The sequence below is a fragment of the Euleptes europaea genome, chromosome 4 (genome assembly GCF_029931775.1).
Source record: "Euleptes europaea isolate rEulEur1 chromosome 4, rEulEur1.hap1, whole genome shotgun sequence".
Taxonomy (NCBI): Eukaryota; Metazoa; Chordata; class Lepidosauria; order Squamata; family Sphaerodactylidae; genus Euleptes; species Euleptes europaea.
The window spans coordinates 71,390,646-71,411,198 of record NC_079315.1 but is presented as its reverse complement, the minus strand read 5'-3'; the positions used below and the strand labels follow the sequence as shown (position 1 = coordinate 71,411,198).

The 20,553-nt window shown below is 41.9% G+C and overlaps 1 protein-coding gene across 4 annotated transcripts in view; it reads left to right on the top strand.

Annotated features, from left to right (window-relative positions):
• Positions 1–1,694: 1,694 nt before the first annotated feature.
• APC (APC regulator of WNT signaling pathway) overlaps positions 1,695–20,553 on the top strand; it is an 81,830-nt gene continuing 62,971 nt past the window's right edge. For 2 of the 4 annotated variants that reach the window (XM_056848749.1, XM_056848747.1), the window contains exon 1: positions 1,695–1,717. The gene's annotated coding sequence lies outside the window, so the exon portion shown is untranslated. Of the gene's footprint in view, positions 1,718–4,179; positions 4,219–20,553 lie in introns of those variants that run through there. The other 2 variants (XM_056848751.1, XM_056848748.1) reach the window with 2 other exon arrangements.

Here is a 20,553-nt window from a genome sequence, read left to right as displayed (position 1 = left end):
GCACCAAATATATATATTGCACCAAGACTAGATTAATTCATGCCATCGTATTCCCTATTACTATGTATGGGTGTGAAAGCTGGACAGTGAAGAAAGCCGATAGGAAGAAAATAGATTCCTTTGAAATGTGGTGTTGGAGGAGAGTGTTATGGATACCGTGGACTGCCAAAAAACAACAACAAATCAGTGGGTTATAGATCAAATCAAGCCTGAACTGACCCTAGAAGCTAAAATGACTAAACTGAGGCTGTCGTATTTTGGCCACGTCATGAGACGACAAGAGTCACTGGAAAAGACAATCATGCTTGGAAAATTGGTTCTTGTAGGTTATCCGGGCTGTGTAACCGTGGTCTTGGAATTTTCTTTCCTGACGTTTCGCCAGCAACTGTGGCAGGCATCTTCAGAGTAGTAACACTGAAGGACAGTGTCTCTCAGTGTCAAGGGTGTAGGAAGAGTAATATATAGTCAGAAAGGGGTTGGGTTTGAGCTGAGTATTGTCCTGCAAAAGTATTGTCCTGTAAGTATCAAGATAATGTGCTAATGAGGGTATGGTATGTTAATATGGAACCATTGTATCCTGAAGTGATCTGTTAATGTGTGTAATCCAAAACTAATCTGTATGGCTATTGTTGAATGTTGTCTTTGTCTGGAGGTTTTTCAGGGCAGGAAACCAAGCCTTATTCATTCTTAAACTCTCCTCTTTTCTGTTAAAGTTGTGCTGATGTTTATGAATTTCAATGGCTTCTCTGTGCAATCTGACAAAATATGCTTGGAAAAGTTGAGGGCAGCAGGAAAAGAGGAAGATCCAACAAGAGATGGGCTGACTCAATAAAGGAAGCCACAGCCTTCAATTTGCAAGATCTGAGCAAGGCTGTCAAAGATAGGACATTTTGGAGGACTTTCATTCATAGGGTCGCCATGAGTCGGAAGCGACTTGACGGCACTTAAGACACACACACACAATAGACTAGAATAACGACGCCTTGGGTTGGGCACGTGTCAACCGATGCAGCCATGGACAGAATGGGGAATCTGCTCACTACGGCAATATATCTGCGGTTCTGTCCCCCTTGCGCCCAACCTCGGCTCTCGAACGGCTTCACGGTCAAGGGCCGGCTCCACCCCGGTCCCTCCTCGCGAGCAGCTGTCCTCCCAGCAGGTGCGAGAGGCCGCGAACGAGAGCGCCACGAGTGTTCCGCGCAGGCGCCCTAGACTTCTCCCGCACGCCGCCGCCCCGCCGGCTCCACGCAGCGCAGCGCGCGGGCTCCGTCGGAGCTGGGATCCCCTCCGCCGCGCATGCGCCCCACGCACCCTCCAGGCAAGATGGCGGCGGGGAGGCGAGCCTGGGAGTCGGCGTGAGGGGAAGGGGGTGGGGGCGGTGCCAGCAGCAGCAGCAGCAGCTGGTGGAGCCGTGGGGCGGGGGAAGAGGCCCAGACGGGCTGGTGGCGCCTGAGGCGGGCTGGGCGGCGGGGGCTCGCAGCCTCTGCCCCGCTCGGGAATGAGGAGCAGGGCTGGCGGGGTGACGGCGAGCGGCCGCCTCTCGTGAGGAAGGGCGCGTGCCCCGCACGGCCTCCCCCGCGCCCTGGATGTGCGGGCGGTTGCGTCCCAGCTTCTTGGCGGGGCCGAGTCCCCCGAGCCTCGGCCGCGACGGAGGCAGCGGCCGAGTCCGCGGGGCGGCGGCGGCGCTGCACGCTGCGGAGAACCACCCGGCGGGCAGGTGAGCGGGCGGGGGGCGGCTTCGGCCCCCGGGTGGTCGCACGCCCACTCGGCCGGCAGAGCGCGGCCGTCCGGGCCCTTCCCCGAGCAGGCGGCTCTCGTGCTGCTGGACCGAGAGGGGGAACTGCTTGGCTTTTGAAGGGGCGTTCCTGTTTCGGATCCGCCCACCTTCTCGGGGCAGCAGACCCCATTGTCTGCCTGGGTGACTTCCTCGAAGCCCTGCTCGGGGACCCGGAGTTATTTCAGGGACGGGACAGGCAGGCTCCACGTCTCGAGTTTGCTGGTAAGCAAACAGATTTGTGGCCCTAAGATTTCCCTGTTGGGTTGGGATCCAACGCTGGGAGGAAGGGGAGGGGCTGTGGGTGGGTTTGGGCTACCTGGGTCGGGAGTCAATGCATCGCAGAAGGGAACAGTTGCATGGGTTCACTTGCAAGTCGTAGGTTGGAGCCAGGAGACGAGAGTCCCAAATATAGTCTAAATCCCATTTATTAGACTCCAGTGGTAAAGGATTTATGGCTTAGAGCAGTGCTGGATTATGTGAAACAACCCTAGGATTGAATTGTGTGATTCTGGAACCGACAACTCTAGATCTGCTACTGTCTATGTTGCCCTATCTTTATGGGCCAAGATCTTTTCTCCACTTGTTTAATGGGGGAAGTCCTTAATGCAGTTAGTAACTTCATAATACCCCTTAATCTTTTTGGTAACACATAAGATTGCCAAAAGATTTTCCCCTTTCTGTCTGTTCCTAACTATGGTGAAAGTAGGGTGGATTTGATTTAAATCAAATCAGTTTAAATCACTAGTCAGTAAGACTAGATTTAAATCTTGGTTTTCTACCTTCTGACATTTAGCTCCTTGTGCAGATCTATTCCACTCCAAACAATCCTCTATTTGTTGAACTTCTACAAACTCAGCACTGTAGAGGTGAGGGACTGATTCTGTGTAAAATGTTTTGCAAAGGAACAATGGGATTAAGGTCATTTTCTCAACTCTGTATGTTTATTTTATAACATTTTTGCTGTGAGAAAGAGGCATATTATATCAACAGACACAAATTTACAGTTCTGAGAACTGCAAAACCAAGCAATTACTTGAAATAATCATACAGAAACTTCTGGAAAAGCATGACATTGTGAATGGATTGATGGAATTCCTTTACCAAAAAATTTAAACATTGCATGAATACACAGCTTCATGCTAAATAATTAAAAACTAATCCTTATTTCATGATGAATAACCTTTGGACTATAATGCATCTTAAATAGAAAACTATTTTTGGATAAAAAATTCCTCAAAAAACATTTCATTTTAAAATTGTCCGCAAAAAACATTTCATTTTAAAAAATCTGAATTAAATTTTAAAAATCTGATTTACTTTTATTTTCAAAAAATTGTTGATTTTTATCTACCTTGGGTGAAAGTGAGGATCTGTGTCAGGGCCTATTCAAATATTACATGTGCTGCAAAGTGCTTCCATATGGTAGCAGTGCTTCAGGGTCATTCTCCTTTGTTTAATCTTCACAACAACCCTGTGAGGTAAGTTAGGCTGAGAGTGTGTGACTGGCCCAAGGTCACCCAGCAAACTTCCATGGCAGAATGGGGATTTGAACCTGGGTTTCCTAGACCCTAGTCCAACAGTTTAACCACTACACAATGCTGGCTGGACATTTGCTTAATGTTTGTTGTTGTTTTTGCCATCAAATCACAGCTGATTTATGGCAAACCCGTAGGGTTTTAAAGACAAGAGACATTCACAATTGATTTGCCATTGCTTGCCTCTGTGTTGGCTGAGAGAGTTCTGAGAGAACTGTGACTTGCCCAAGGTCACCCAGCAGGCTTCATGTGGAAGAGTGGGTATTGAACCCAGTTCTCCAGATTATAGTCTACTGTTCTTAACCTCTGCACCACGCTGGCTCACAGTTACTTAACGTGGACTAGCTTAATTGTGTGGTGCACTTCCCCACTGTGTTTGCAGTTCTTACTGCAATTGATATTGATATGGGAATATTGAATCAACCAAAATAATTTACAGTCTTGCTAGCCATAGCATTGACACCAAGCCGAATCATTTTTAAGTTTATGACAAAATGTAACGTTTGAATAAACATTCAATAATTGAATAAAAAATGATGACTAGTTACTGTAGATTAATCTTGAGCAGAAAGGAGTAGTTTGAGGCAGTAATATCAGTGACCCTCTCTTCCTAAGGTATAATGACCCTCATTTTGGCAATATTAACGTGTGAGGCATTAAAACATCTCTGTGCCAATATATATTATGATTATGTGATGGAAAGAAGATGGTGTTAGGTTATTAGTTATTGGATTGACTGGCAGGTGGAGACAGGAAATCAGGGCTGAATTCCCAATTTTGCCAAACTTTTAATGACCTGATGTAAGAAGTCTGTCTTTGTGCTGCTATTAATCCTTCCCATTACCCTTTTTGTCTGTTCAGATATCAAGCTGTATGGAGGCAAGGGGAGTCTAGCTTTGCTTCTTGGTGAGTGGTCTCTACTACTTAACCTTTATAGATCTTCTTTGGTACAAGAATTGTTCCAGCAGTGGTTTCTGCTTGAGTGGCTTCTTTCTCTTATTTTGTGGTATGAATTGTCATAAGAACCAGTGAATCTGATAATGTTTTGAATTTTCTGCTGAAACCTCTAGAGCTGCCACTATTATGGCAGGTTTTCAAGACGTAAGCCATGATGAACCTGTTTGCTAAATGGCAGATCTAAATCATCTTGCCATAGCCAAAAAAAAGAGAGAGAGATTTCTGTCTTCTTATTTGGGAAACGGGTCTATGAAGCAGGAGTTGTGAGAATGACTGAGGGGGAGAAAGAGATTCTACCTACTTGGACACTGCAATGCTATTCCAAATGTTATGTTACTTTCTCTGTGTTTGCAATCCTCCACCTTGACACCAGTAAGTGCCTACATGTGCAGCTGTTGATTATTTAAGGAAATTCTATGCTAGTGGCCGATCTCAGGGTGACTGTTACTGACATAGTAACTCCCCTTTGTTAGGAGAGTTTGTTTGGTAAGCTGATATACATTTTTAAGCTAGGCATTGCACATTTCCATGTGGTGGTGGACCTTCTATGCACAGAAGGTAACAGGTAGACTGGCTCTTCGGAACAGACATTTGATGGTAATAGCAGAACTCTGTTGTCTTCAGCTGACTTTGAAACTGAATTTCAGCTGAATTTACATATATGGTGGATTTGGAGTTTAGTGTGTGGTGTTTAAATACTAAAAAGTGATCTAAAATTAGATAACTTTAGATCAGGGGCATCCAGACTTTTTGGTCTGACAGCCACAGTGATATACATAAACATTTTGGTGGCCAAGGTAGCGTCTGGCCCATTTCACAAGGATCTCTGTCTCAATATGGATGAAAACTAAGTAAGGCTTTTAACAACCACTCCAAAGTTTGTAATTGCACAAGCTATATAAACCATATTAAAAACACCAAATAATAATAAAGAACTGTGACCAAAGAGTCAGGAAATAGTAGCTCAGTAAACATCATAAGGCCCCTTAGCATATTCCTACACTTGGGCATGTGTTTCCTCTTGATATCCTGCTTCTATTTCCGCCTTTAAAAAGGCTTTATTACAGATGCAGATGTTTATCCCAAGGGAGTAACTGTCTTAACTGAACATTTTATTTTATAGTAGAAAGGTAACTATGATATGAAACTTGTGGGAATGTAGAAATATTATTGTTTCTGCACGTCAAGAACATCCGTTGTCCCAGAAGCCTCATCTTGCCTGTCAAATACGTTATGTTTGCAGGAAGCAAAATCTGCAAAAAACATTGTCTGCTGTCTTGTGTACAGCCCTATTGACCAAACCAAAAACGGCCAAGGAGCAAAAATCTAATCAAATCCACTGTTGGAATCAGTTCAATTTAAACACATTCAATATTACTTAATAAATAACATTGACGGATATTTAATTTGTTAAGATTGTACAGATTCCAAAGAGTGGATTTGATTTTTATTTATATTTTTGCTTCTTTGCCTTGTTTGGTTTGTGTAGTGTGTGTAAATTTACTCCCCCCTTTTGCACATAGAGTCCTGTTTATGCATAAGTAATTCTTCAAAGTTACAACTTAAAAAAAACCTTGCTTTTCATATTTTATCAAGATTTTGCTATATGCTGACACAGTTCTGCTTGCATTTGTATAATACTATATCTTTTATGCTTCCATATGATTTTATTGGTTTTGTACTAGTTAAGAATTGTCCCAAAGTTCGACAATAGTGTGTGTAAAGTGCCATCAAGCCCCAGCTAACTTATGGCAATTCCGTAGGGTTTTGAAGGCAGGAGACTTACAGAGGTGGTTTGCCATTGCCTTCCTTCGCATAGCAACCCTGGAATTCCTTGGTGGTCTCCCATCCAAATACTGACTAGGCTGACCCTACTTAGGTTCTGAGATCTGATGAGATGGGGCTAGCCTGGGCCATCCAGGTCAGGATTAGACAATAGTAACTGGAAGCCAAATAGAAGCATGTTGGAGTTTCTGCATTACTATATTGTTCAAACTTTATCAAAACTTAAATAATTATCTCTAGTTTATTCTTTCCTTTTAACAATGGTGTTGCAGGTAGCTTTTACATGATGAAATCCTGAGCTGTGATGGTTTATAGGCCTGTTACTGTAATATAACACACATGCTAATGTAGGTTAAAGATATACCTCATAAAAAGATAGCTTCATACAATTTGTTGTCTTGGTGATTTATGTATTTATTCATGTACTTTATTTATATTCCCCCTTTCTTGTTTAAACTGACGGCGGATTACAAAATAGAAAAACAGCACAAAACATATAATAGAAAGTGCAATATAAGACAATTCTTTAAAAATTCACCCTGAAAAGGAGTACCCCCTTTCTTTTTAGATTTTTTTGCCCAAATAGCAATTATTGCTTTTGACACACATCTGATATTTTATTTGACACAACCAACAAAGTATCCTAAAATAAACATCGGATTCAGAAGTATATTGCATTTCATTATGCCTCTACCCAAAAGGGTGTAATAACTTGTCCTTCATGAAAATAAATTGGTTATGTACAGTGCCACTGTGCTGTACCTGCTAATGGTTTTCGTTGTGGTTGTGCTGATGCAACATCCTGGGTGGGCTCTCTGGTGAACCTTATGTTTCATGGTAGAGCCAGTACAGCAGTCATTGCTAGCCCTAGTATTTTTGTGGGCCCTTAAAGAAATTGTTTTCTGTTGTCCCCTTCACTTGGAAGAAGTGGACTGTGCAAATTGAGAATTTTCTTATGCTTTCTCTGATCTTTTTGGGTACTCTGTTGAAAGCAAGAATGTTGGTGCTGTTGGGTCAGTGGGCCCTTTTCCAGTCCTGGGGTATGGTGCTTCACCTTGCTACCTTCTGGAGCCAGCCCTGGTGGTTTGTCCTTCTACAAAACGTACACTTAGGAGAGATTTGTGTGTCCCCCCCCCCCCACAAGAATTCCTTGGAAATAAAATTTCATTGAATGTGGCACATTGGCCAAAAAAACGCACAGTGCATTTTTTTCATTAACACCAGTGTTAATATTCCATTTTTATTTCCCATGCTAAGAATTGGCATTCTGTTAGACTTGTAAGATATTTGAATTAGTATGGATTTGGGGGTTTCCACAAAAGTTTGGATGCTAGTTCAAGTGACAGCTCTCTAATTAAATTCTAAATGTCATTGTTAGACCTTGAGAACTGGACTTGGTTCATGAAGCTTTTTCCAAAAAAATGTTTCAAGTGCAATAAATTGAAAAGAGTAAATTGAATGGGAAAGGAGTTCTCATCCTCTTTAACCAATGGATTTGTGTACTGCTTTATTTGCATGAAAAAGTAGATTTCAGTACATGGCTGTCTTTATTCTTTTCTCATTTACAGGGGAACAAAATGTCTTGACTCTTTAGCTCTTAAATAGTACTTGCATTGGTTCACAAAGTATTCAGTAACTTTGTTAGCTTGTTAAGAACATAAACCAATAAAAACTAGTGTTATTTTTATTTCTATAGTTGTGATGGAATATGTAGCATTATGGCTTTTATTTTAATTTCTTTATTGCCAAGCTTGCATTTCTTCTAAGGTACTTGCTGAGCTCCAGTGAAGTTAAATTCAATATGATTGTTAAATTCAATATGATTCTTAAGTCAAATATTAATTGTATACTTTTACATAGCTTGCATAAAAGATAAGAATGGCTTTTGCTTAGGCTTTCAAAATTGTGTGTTTGGAAATTTTAATGACACACTGACATATACTTTTTATGTACCATTTTATAATAATGGTTAGAGCAATCTCACTTATCTCATCATGGCTGCAAGTAGTATGACTCTTTTCTGTTTATATTTGTTCAGCATATGGGTTGTAGTATTTTTCTTCAGTGGGTTATTTGATTAATGTAGTATTTTCATGTACCTGTGAAAATATCGCAGTCCTATCTAGAACTGCTTAGTTCTGTAGACTAGAACAGTTGTTTGGCTGAGAGTAATCTCATACTCTAGAATGTATATTGTGTGAATGCCACGTCTGTACAAGGTTTCATTTACATTTCCTAGGAGTATGTGATTCTTGGAGATCATTTGGCCAAAATGTTAGAAATATAAAGACAGTATGTACTGTAGATTAAGGTAATTTATTAGTTATGTTAAAGAAAACGTCTGGTGGTTCTCATGAGAATTTTTGATCTGAACAAGATAATATATTGGAAACTGCCTACAAGGGTTCACTTTTCCTTTTCTGTTTATTTATTTCAAAAGCCTTTGACTTGTTTATATGAAGAACCCTTTTCAATTTGTTTAACGTTGTTTTGAAGCATATTCTCAATGTGTGGTGAAAGGATAACAGTGGGCAAAGCAATCCTAAGGGGGGTAGTTATGCCACAGCTGGGGATGGCATAGCCACAGCGCAGCTGAGCCGCCTCCTGAGTGGTTGGCTGCACCACAGCCAACAAGTTTGCGCCAGCAAAAGTGGGCATTTTCGGGGCAAAAGGTCTCAGGGAGCTGACTAAAGTCAGCCCTGCCCCCGGGAATATCTCCCTTTGGCGCCGACATGAGCCCCTGCACTGGAGGTGCACTGCTGCTGTGCTGGTGCCCATTCCCCAGTGCCAGCAGATGTGGCACAGCATCGGTGTAAATGCCCAAGTAATTGGTGCAAGTGGCATTTATGCTGGTTCCACGCTGCCTCCTCAGGGCTTTTGCCCCCCCCCTTAGGATTCCACTGTCAATCTTTTCTTTTTATGAAGTGTCTTTAAATTAGGTGCTGCATAGAACGTAGATGTATTCCAGACCAATGTTGTTCTTATATGAGGGGAAATCTTGTGAAAAATACAAACCATAGTCTGTGATCTTGGGCAGTAAATTAAAAGGCACTCTCAGATCATTGTGACAGATCAGTTGTTAGTTCTGTAAATATTATACACAATTATTTAAATTGTGATTTGCATGCTTAATGGAACTTCATGGAATTTAGAAGGAAAAGACAATACTTCAGCCTTTAAAGGATACCTTGCCAATCTTTCTTTAGTTCTCGGCTCCAGACATGTTTTTTTTAGCCTTCAGGGTTTATGTATTCTAATGGCCAATTTACTAGGTATTGCTAGAGATGTAAAAGAAATTCTGAAAATTTTGGCATTGTGGGTGAAAAACATTGTGCTCTCTTTTATTCTGGAGAAAAATAAAATTTTGGGGACAACTCAATATTTTCCCATCACCTCCTAAATTTATTTTACTGCTTTAACAACATAAGGGCATAATTTATAATGTGGAATATTAAATTTTGTTATTTAGCACAGAATTTAAAAGCATAAATCCTTTGATTTCTGCAGACAAAGCTGCAGAACATTGGGGGCCAGTACAGAAAGCAGCTGTTTAAGAAATGAATTCATCTACCACCAGTGAATGGCATAACCTTAACATATAAACAGACAATGACAAGAACTTCAGGCCTATGCATTTTATGTCATACAAACATTCTGATGTGAAATGTTAAATAAGCTTTGTATTTACAAGAATCACTGAGACACACTAAATAAAATCATTTGTAAAAACACTAGGTTGCCAGAATGAGATTTCTAGGTGTTGTAGCGAGTAGTGTTCCAAGATAATGTGTGTTATGCTGCTCCCTTAGCGTTTCCTACTTATTTTCACCACCACCAAAGGCTTTTGCCTTAGAATTCTTAGTTGGTCTTAAAGAACAGGATGTCTTAGTTATATTTGGTAGAATGACAGAATGGTCAATGTGAGAGAGTGGCTCTGAGGTCAAAGGGGATCCTTTACTCGAAATAAAACAGTTGTAAACTCTATTGATGTTTAAGTGAAAACAATTGGAAACATGCAAGGACTTGCGGGGGGGGGGATCTCGTTTCCTTCTCTCCACTATTTCTTCTGTCCCTTCTCTGGCAGCCCTCACAGCTCCTCCCCCTTTCCTGCTTTCTTCTCTCCTTCCCACCCAACAGCCAACTTACTTTTATCTGCCCCCCTGCCTTCAGCTCCCCCCCCCCCGCAGCCTCTACCTAGGAAAGCTATGGGCCAGTTGTGAGCGGCTGGTTACTGGGCCAAGCCCACTTGCATGACAGGGAACCCTCAAGGAAATGTGGAGGGCCCATCACTCCCCCCTGTATACCCCTTCCCACATTATTTCCTTTTTCCAACCTCCCAGCAACCCCCATATCCTCTCCCCTTTCCCTGCCTCATTCTCTCCTTCTTAGCCATTCTCCAACCTAGCTTTTATCTGCCTCCCATTTTCAGCTGCATTACTTCCTTTATACTCTTCCTTTCTCCACATTGGAGACCAAAGCACCTTACACCATTCTCTTCCTTTCTTTTTTATCTTCACAATAACAATCTGAGGGAGGTTAGGATGAAAGTATGTGACTGGCCCTACATTACCCATTGAGCTTCCCTGGCACACTAGTGATTTGAACTACTCAGAAGCTCTAACCACTACATCACACTGGCTTTCATAGGGTTGTTGCTGTTGAACAGTAGCAAGCAGCCAGGCCTAGGTGAGTCATGCAAGTCAGGTGGTATCAAGTCACCAAGTGGTTACTGCCAGGACTGGCCCAACAAGTCCTCCCTTGAAGGCCAAAACAGTCCTGGAAGGGACCCTGCTCTTCCCCCTGCCTTTCACTGACAGAAACCAAGCTTAGAATGCTCTGGTTGCCTAGCAATAGCCATTGAGAGTTTCCATTTCTTAAAGCTACAGGTACTCCTTTTATCACTTTGGGATTTTTAAACCCCCCCCCAATGTATTTTCTTAGATTTCATATTTTTCTGCAAACCTGGCACATTTTTCAGGTTTGTAGAAAGAGTTGTCTTTTCCATTCATAGTTCCAGTCACTGGATTTAAGTATCCTCAGATTTGGCTATTATTTATTTATTTGATTGATTTATAGGCTGCCCTTTTTTGGCCAAGGCGAAGCTCAGAGCGGCTAGTATCATTTTAAAAAACAATTAAAACCTCTCATATACTGCATTTGAATAACTATAAGACCTGGCGCCTTAACATATCCCAACCACTAATACTCTAGCAAATAAAACCTGCCCTGAGCCCGGTTTGACTGGGAATGAGGACAGGCTATAAATATGAAAAATAAATAAAACCAAATCCTCTAATATTATAACAATGCAACAGGAGCAACAAAGTACAACCAGGCGGAGAAAATGAGGGAAAGGCAGGGGGAGAGGCCGGCTAGATGGAATACAGATGAACTACCAGTGCTTCCCTCAACCATATGTCTGGTGGAACAGCTCAGTTTTACAGGCCCTGTGGAACTGTTTCGATCTTGTAGGGCCTGAATCTTGCTGGGCATAGCGTTTCACCAGACTTGGGCCAGGGCCATAGTTGAGGGCAGCCTGATGATTTTTGGGCCAGGGATCACCAGCAGATGTTTTCCAGCCAAGTGCAATACTCTTTGGGGGATATACCAGGAGAGAGGGTCCTGCAGGTATGATGGCCCCAGACCGCTTAAGCCTTAGGGCTTTAAAGGTCAATACCAACACATTAAACCTAATCTGGGGATCAGTTTGGAGCCAGTGCAGCTGGGAGAGGACTGCTGGGATGTGTGCTCTCTAAGGGGTCCCTGTAAGGACCCTCACCGCTTCATTCTGGAACAGTTGAAATTTCCGAGCAGTCTTAAGGGAAGTCAGGTGGTATCAAGTAACCCAAGGTTACTGCCAGGCCTAGGGTTGCCAGCCTCCAGGTGGGACCAGGAGATCTGCCAGAATTACAACTGATCTCCAAACAACAGAGATCTGTCCCCCTGGCGAAAATGGCTGCCCTGGAGGATGAACTCTATGCCATTATTTTGAGCAGAGGCCTCTCCTTTCCCCAAACCATGTCCTATTCAGACTCCACAACAAAAACTCCAGGAATTTCCCAACATGGAGCTAGCAACCCTAGCCAGGCCTAGGTCCAATGAGTCTTCCAACAAAGGCTAAAACAGGGCTGGAAAGGGCCCAGCTCCCCCCACCTTCCTTTTACTGACTGAACCAATCTGTGATTACCTAGCCACTGAGGGAATCCATTACTTAAACTACAGATACGCCGTTTATCATTTTGTGTTTTTTTACATTTTCCAATCTATTTTTTTATTTCAAATTTTTCTTCAAACTTGGTGCCCTTTTCAGGTTTGTAGAAAGGCCTGTCTTGCCGGTTCACACTCCAATCACCGGATTTAAGTATCCTCGGATTTGGCTGACTTGGCTATTAGTATATAGATGATAATTTAGAAGTAAAATAGCGTAATGATTTCAGTATGCTTTATAAGTGTATTGGTTTCAGAGAGCTACAGTCCTTCTTTCTCTAAACTTGCTTAAATAGACCTAGCCACAAAGGCTTATTTTTCTCACTTGTCACTTAGGCTGATAACTTCCACAAAAAACACAGATTTCTGTTACACTCCACAGTACCTCACTCAATCTCTTTACCCCGTCAATTGTTAATTCTTGTCTCACCTCACACACACAAATTCTCTCTACAAACGCAGTCAACCCTACCCCCTAGGGTGTAGCTACCATCTATGCATAACACACTTCAATCACCCATCCAGCTGCTCTCTTTCTTACTCTAGAGCAGTGGTTCCCAACTTTTTTGGTATGGTGACCCATCCAGGGCTGGCGCAAGGTTTTTTTGCCCTAGGCAAACTATGACCTTGGCACCTATATATTTCACCATTCCATTTGCTGTAGTGCCCAACCAGATGCTTTTATGAAAACAACAAACATCACACGAAGGATGCTACTGCCCCCATTATGAACCCCATCTCCTCCTCTATCAGCTGGGCAGAGCTGGAGTTTAAGGAAGGGCACTTGGGTGTGCTGGGTTGAGTATGTGCAGATGGCAGATGGCGGTGAAGATGTTGGCGGCAAGGACTTGGTGCAGTACATCTCCCACACCTGGTGAGGCACTGCAGGGGGCTGGGCAAGAGGTTGGGCTGCTGGAGGAGCAGCACCAAGACAGAGCCCTGCATGTGCACCCCTCTTTTTATCCTCCTCTGTTTTTTCTGTGGCATGCTGAACAGCTCCCACCTACTCTCCCAGCCTCCCCTCCTTTCAGCTATTACCATGAAGTGAAGTTACTAGTTGTCGAACAGGCTCCTGCCCTCCCATCTTGTCACAAAGAGGAAGGCAGAGATGAGAATGTGAGAAGTTGGCAAGGAGAAAAGAAAGAAGGATGCAAAGGGCAGGAACTGCGATTACTGCAGGTTGGCTTGCAACCCACTGTCAGCAGCTTCGTGATCCAATTTTAGGTCCCGACCCACAGGCTGGGTAATGCAAGCTGGCCTGTATTTTAAACTGTAGCAACACGCAGACCAAAAGCCACATTAAATCACAGAAATAAAACACAAGACATTTTACATAGCAAAAACTCCACAGGGGCTTTTCAGCTTCTCCCTTCTGGCAGCACGCCCTCCCTTCCTTGAATAGCACCCACGAAGTTGAAGGAGCTGCTTCCAGAATGAAAAATTAGCAATACACAGCGTGCACACAGAAGCACTTTATGCATGAGCCTCTCTGGATCTTGCCCAACCTGAGTTTTAAAGTATCCTTCTAAAGGTAAGGGAATGATGTTGGCAGTTCTCTTGGAAATGTTGCATTCATGTATGTGTTGCCCTGTTCATAAGACCTGTTTCATTCATTTATGTATTGCACCCCCCCAATCCTTTGGCCTTCAGATGCTTTAGGTGCAGCAAAATGCTTCTGGTTGTATATTACAAGCAGGGGGCCTCAAACAAGGCAGGAAATCCCCCAAGGTGCTTCCAAGAGGAAGTAGCTAAATGCCTGAATACTACAGGAGAACATAAATCAAGCTGTTTTCTTTGAATCTAGCACCTTGTGGCCGTAAGCACCAACCCAAGTTTGAGGTCAGTGAAAGTTCTCAAAATCTTCACATTGCAGCTCTCAGATGATCCATTGACAAACTATGAAATGGCCATCAGCCTGTCTCCTGACTTCAATTGTCAACAGTAGTTAAGATTGCCCTAGGTTAATTCAGTCGCCTACAAACAGAGCCATCTCAGGTATCTCATCCAGCCCATTTCAGTTAGCTCCGACAACAGGAGAACTGAGCTATCCTGTCACAGCCAGGATCCTGGACTCTCATCAGTGGGGTCCGGAACCCTAAAATTGCACCAGTCAGAGTTCAGCTCAAAGTCCACCAATGAGCAGCCAGTTTCAGACCTTTGACTGAATGCCATCACATATCCTAGTTCTGTGCTTAATTAGCCAATATCAGAACTTCTTCATTGGCACCCAGGTAAATCTAGGTGCACAAGTAGTGCATTATCTTTGTAGCTGGTTCCGTTCCAGAACCTTCCTCCACCATGAGCACAAAATCAGCAAACCCTTCCTCTTCAAGACAGGCAGAGTATGATTTATTTCTCTTCTATTTTGCTTCCTGATCCTAAACTTTCAAGTGCTTTTTACTCATTCATCATTTGTTTGCTTCTCTGTTCCCCATTCAGGCCTGCTCTATCTACCCTGCTGCCAGCCAGCCCTTCCCCATTGCATCCTAATTAGGGATTCCTTCCTACTTGAAGATCCTTCCTTATGTATCCCACCTCACCTTTTGGATCCATTCTTGGGCAACCCTTTACCTGTCTCCTTCATCCAGGTTGGTTTGCTCTGGACTAGCCAAGTGGGAAGAACGCAGTTTGGAATAACTTAGAATTGGGCATTTAACTAATGAGAAAGTAACCAATTACACTCTGGGGTTGGTCTTTTTAATCTCTCCCTCTCCCCCCCCCCCCCCATGCTGCTATGGTATTAGTGCAATTGCTCTCCATCTTGTACTTTTATCTCGTATGTCTCGCTTTATTTTCTGTATCCAAGTTACTTGCTGGTTAAGTTTTTGTCTCCCTTCCATCTTTTTCTCTTCTCAAAGATTTATTGCACCAAACTGGGAGCCTTATGTACATCAGTCTAAAAGATCTCTTTTTGCTCCAAGTCTCACGGTTAAGGTATTTCACAAGTAGAGAATGCTCTTGCTTGACACAGGGGCAGATTTGTGTTACAAAGGTAATGCTGGTTAGGAAAGCTAATACTTTGGAGTGACTGGATCTGCTTGTTTAGAATGGAGTGGAGTTACTTTTTTGCAGATCCGATTAAGAGCTTGGAAGTGCTTATAAACCCCAGCCTTGCTGTTTGAAAAGCAGATTGGTATAGTGGACAAGAGTGTCTTCTACCTCTGCAGATAGTTCTGCAACTCTCTCCAATTCCCTCTTAATATGGCTGATCTGGCCATATTACTTTATGTAACTTTGCAGTTGGACTGCTGTAACCTTCCATGTGGACCCCTTCAAGACAACCTGGAAACTTTAACTGGTGCAGAATATGGCAACCTGATTATTATGGGGAACTAGCTGACAGGAACATGTCTCATCTGTTTTAAAACAGCTATGTTGACTGCCAGTTTGTTTCTGAGTTCATGTCAGGGTGCTGTCTATAACTTTTTAAGCCCATCATAGCCTGGGACTTGCTTATCTGAAATACCATCTTTCTCCATATGTCAGTTACAATCCACTTCCACTCCTGCTTACGGTCACCTGCTTTGTGTCCACCAGAGCCTTCTGCTTTTAAATAGTAGCTCCCATTTTGTGGAACAGATCCCCTGAGGAGTGAGGGGGATGCCCATCTTGGAGGCAGTGCAAGTCTGTTGTATTTGCTAGGGCATTTAATGGAGTATGAGTTACAGGCAATTTGGGGGTATTTTAATGGCCTTAAATCAAAAATGCTGTAGTAATGAGGGTAAGCCATCTTGAGCCACAAAGGGAAAGGCAAGAAATAAATATATGTATACTTGGAGGTCATGAGGACAGATTTCTATCAACTTTTAAAAATGTAACATCTAGGAACGCCCATTTGCACTGATACAATGAAAATTAAGAAATTTCAGTTTTTAAGATACTGTTCAATGATACTCTTAGGGCTACTGTGAGTACACCAAGTTAAAACAGGAAAAGTAGTAATTCAGTCTCCTATCCAATTACTAACCAGGGCCAACCCTGCGTAGTTTCCAAGATCTGATGAGACCGACCTAGCCTGGGCCATCGATGTCAGGCCAAAACTAGTTTTAGATATATTTAATTAGCAGGCGACATCTGTACAGTACGAAGAGTGACTACAGAAGCAGGTTCTGTATGTGAAATCTGCTTGATAGTAAGTAAGCAATACAGCTGTCACTAAATTTGTCTCCCATGCTATGATATAACCTTCTGGGAACTGGATGAGTCCTCAGATCTGCTTTCTAAACTTGAGAAAGTGTCAGTCTTTTATAAGAGCGGTGACTCTTCTCTGGCTCAGACAGAATTTTAATTACTAGACAAGAATGAAGCCATTAGGTGTTGAATTTAGTCATAATAGATTAAAACAAATTACGTAAACCCGCTGAATTGCACCAAAGTGTCTTGGATACAATAGGACAGTGCATCAAAAAATAACACAAGCTGCTTGAAGATGGAATGTAGAATAAACTTTGTCTTAAGTAAAACTTGAGTTGTCCCGTTGACTATGATAAAAGGAGGCAGGATGTGCTGTTGGCATAATCACTGCTCCTATGTCTCTGCAAATAGTTTCCCAAGTTTAGTTGTCTTAACAGCAACACTAAAATATGAAGAAATCCGAAGTTTTAACTGATAATGTCTGTGCTCTATAATTTATATTAACGTTATTTTTCTTTAAAAAGCTGTTGTGGGTGTAAGTATACAGTGTGCATTGAGGCATATAATATGGCTGTTGTACAGATGTTACATACTGTGTGAGATTAGTTTTCTTAACTGGGGCAAAATACTAATACTTGGCTGTTGGATAACAATCTTAGTTTGTGGGAACACAAGCCCTTTGGTTTTAGAATTAGACCTTACCCATAAACACTTCTGTAAAAGTGTATATTTGCTATTTCATATGTATTTATTAGTTTTAAAATACAGATGAAATTTAGCATGTAAATTCTGTTGTAATACAGACATTGTAAGATCTTTAAAAAGGGCTGGGGATTTTTATAAATGCTGCTACTGAAACCATCGAATTGAAGATCTGGAAGAGACTTGAAGGTCATATCATTCAACTTCCTGCTCTAAGACGGGATCCTAAAATTTGAATTGAAATGGATTAGGTAGCTTTTCATGTTTATATGCAAGGCAGTGTTGTGTAGTGGTTAGTGTCAGACTGGAATCCGCACTCTGCCATGGAAGCTTGCTGGGTGCCCTAGAGCCAGTCACTGTCTCAGCCTGACTTACCTCCCAGGGTGTTGTGAGGATAAAATGGAAGAGAGGGGAATCATGTAAGCCCCCTTGAATCCCCATTGGGCAGAAAGGCGGGATATAAATGAAATAAATAATGTTCAACAATGGAAAGAGAGCTGAATTAAACTAGTCTTCCCTGCTGTTTACTGTGGCAACCATCAAGTGTCTGTGCTGCCGTTAACGACTTAGCATTTAAGGCGGCATAGTTTATCATAATAGAAATTATCCGGTTAAATGAGATAAGAGAAACTGGTTTGGTATATGTCCATTTGCTATTATTTGACACACCCACCCACCTCTAATTCCGTTTGCTGTGTCCTTCATTGCTTTGCATAGGTGGCTGTCCTTTCCTGTTTATGATGGCTAGTTACATTCCCCATCCCTCCTGCCAGATCTTTCAGACAGCAAATTGGCAAAAGTCAGGCGGGGTAGGGAGAAAAGGAAGGGCTGGATGTGAGCGTGAGAGAGAGAGAGTACGTTACTGTGAACGGGGCCATTGGCTGGGTTGGGCTGGGTGCACATGTGACTGGAATGTGTCTGTATTGGTTCTGGCTCTAGCGCAGCTGGTGGATACAGGAGGGGACTGGGTGTTGGAGACTGAATGGAGGTGCAGTCGGCGTCGGAGATGGGGTAGGTGAATGTTAACATTGCGTTCCTCTTAGAAACCAGCATGGGGCATTTATCATGACAGTGTTGTGCCAGTCGGTTGCTGTGTGACAAACATTAGGAAAAGGGAGCCTGCTTTTCCCTCCCTCTCCCTTTCGGCTTCTGTGGAGAGAAGCGAGAAAGTGATTCCTAAGGTTTTGATCCGTGTTTTTGACAGAATGGGAGAAGGAGGTGATGGTGAGCACAGAATGGGATAAAAATATTCTTTTGTGAAGCAGAAATGGTTGTTGTAAAGGTTTGACACGTATGAGGGGAATAGTATCTTAGGAGACGGGAAAAGGTCAAAAAAGAATGAAATGGATTCATTGCTTGGAGGAATGAAAGCTTGAGCCCATTGAAATCCTCCCTTCTCCCTCCTCCTCCTCCATCCTGTCAGTAGCAGCAGCCAGAGAAAAGGACACAAAGCAGTGGAGGAGATGCCTTCATTTGAATCTAACAACCCCACAATGCAGGGACTGTGGGGGGAGGATGAGGAAGGTATTATAGAGAATGGATTTATTGTAACTTGGGTAGGTTAAGATTTGGTTTTGCATGATGTGCATGATATTGTAAAGCCACAAAAACTCCCTCCTTGAAAATGCTGCAAAATCCCAGTGCCTTTGTTAGTGACAGGATGTATTGCTGGCATTTCTGCCGTTTACTGCAGCAGTTTTTTGCTCCTTTACTGAAAGGAAAAAACTGCATAGAGACGAGAGCTTGTGCTGCACTGCTGCACCCAGAAATGCAATGAAGCGGTAGGGCTAAGTGTCTTTTTTCCACTGCTTAAAAAAAGAAAAGAAAATGCTGAAATGGAAAATAAAGAGGAAAGAGAAGGAGAAGAACACTATCTACCAAAACCTTCTGACTTCATCTGTTCATCATCAAAAGAGATACTGGGAGTTATTCGGTCTTGGGTACTATTAGTAATCTTAATAAATTATTTATGAAGTAGTGGCTCCTTTCTTTTTCCTTGACAAATGCAGCTTTTTAGTGTAATAATTAGGTCAGCTTTAATACATCAGTGTTGAGGGAAACTGGAGGTTTTATTTAGGCATATGCATAACTCAAAAAGTATTATATTTAAAATATTAAAATGGAAGAAAAAATAAATTCATAGTAATACAAGCAGCAGGCATCATTTTATAGATGACTTGCTTTTTCTGGGGATGAGGTTCTGGAGTTGTGTGTTGTGCTTAGTCAGTGCCTAGAAATGCTGAAATCTGAATTTTAAGCTTTATGGTTGGTATATTTTTCATTGTGTAAATCACCTGTATATTGTAGTTGTCATGACAAATAGCATTCTTGCTCACTGATAAAGATAATATGGCTTCTACAGTTTATATGGCAAGTACTTTTTCTTAGTATGTAAAACACTTTAACCAAGTCTCCAGTTTTATTACTGGACTTCTAATTTTATTTTTCTTATATTGGTAGTAGGCCTCTGAATACTTAGCTTTCCTTATAATGCCTATAATAAATGCAAATAGAACCATTGGTAGAAGCATTATAAGCATTTATGTGGCCTGCATGAAAAATGCAGTAAATAAAGCTTGTTTTTAAAATGTGTGTCCTTATGTGTAAGCAAAGTACTAACTAAAATGACTGTGTGACTGCAAAGACAAATTTAAGTTGGAATAAAAAGGCAACCTCTGGTTGGCAGTATCCTTAAAAATGTCTGTTTCAGCCTTTCCCACCAGTATTGGGGAAGAAGACAGAATTCTTGAGTTCTGGTAAATTTCTTTGGATGCTTTTCCTGTGATGGCTTCATATTGACTATGTATAAAGAACATTTTATTTAAATTCCTCTTGAATGTTACATTTTACTCTAGTTTATAAGAATGGTTTGCATAAATTGATAAGGTAAATATAATTAAAATGTTTAATGTCACTGATCTTGTCTTGGATGAGTGAGTAGGTTAGAAACTTAAACATTTTCACTATTAAAATATATAACAATGGAAAATGTTTGTAATTGGTATTTATTTCAGTTAGGTTTCCCATATTGCCTTTATAAAATGGTCCAATTTATGCATTTCCCATTGTTTTGTCATGTGAATGTCACTATGGTGGTTCTCTTGTGATCCTGAATAAATATTTTGTGGTTTAATACCACATCGTCCCAGTGTGTGAATCATATCTTCATAAAGAAGCACTAGGGAGACTTCTTTCCCAAATGGTTTCTTGCTTTGTGTGTCAAAAGGCATACTGTTGTCATAACTACTTCCAACCAAAATGCAATCCTAAAAAGTACTACGCCCTTCTTTTCCCAGACTTAAAAGGATGCAATTTTGCTTAGGATGGCATTTTGTGGTTGTCTCTCTCCCCCCCCCCCCCCGTAGCACTTACAAAGGCAAGATTTTAGAAAGCCTGATTTGATTACTTTGGACAGTCTGAAACTAAATATTGTATTATGATCACTTATCTTCAGCT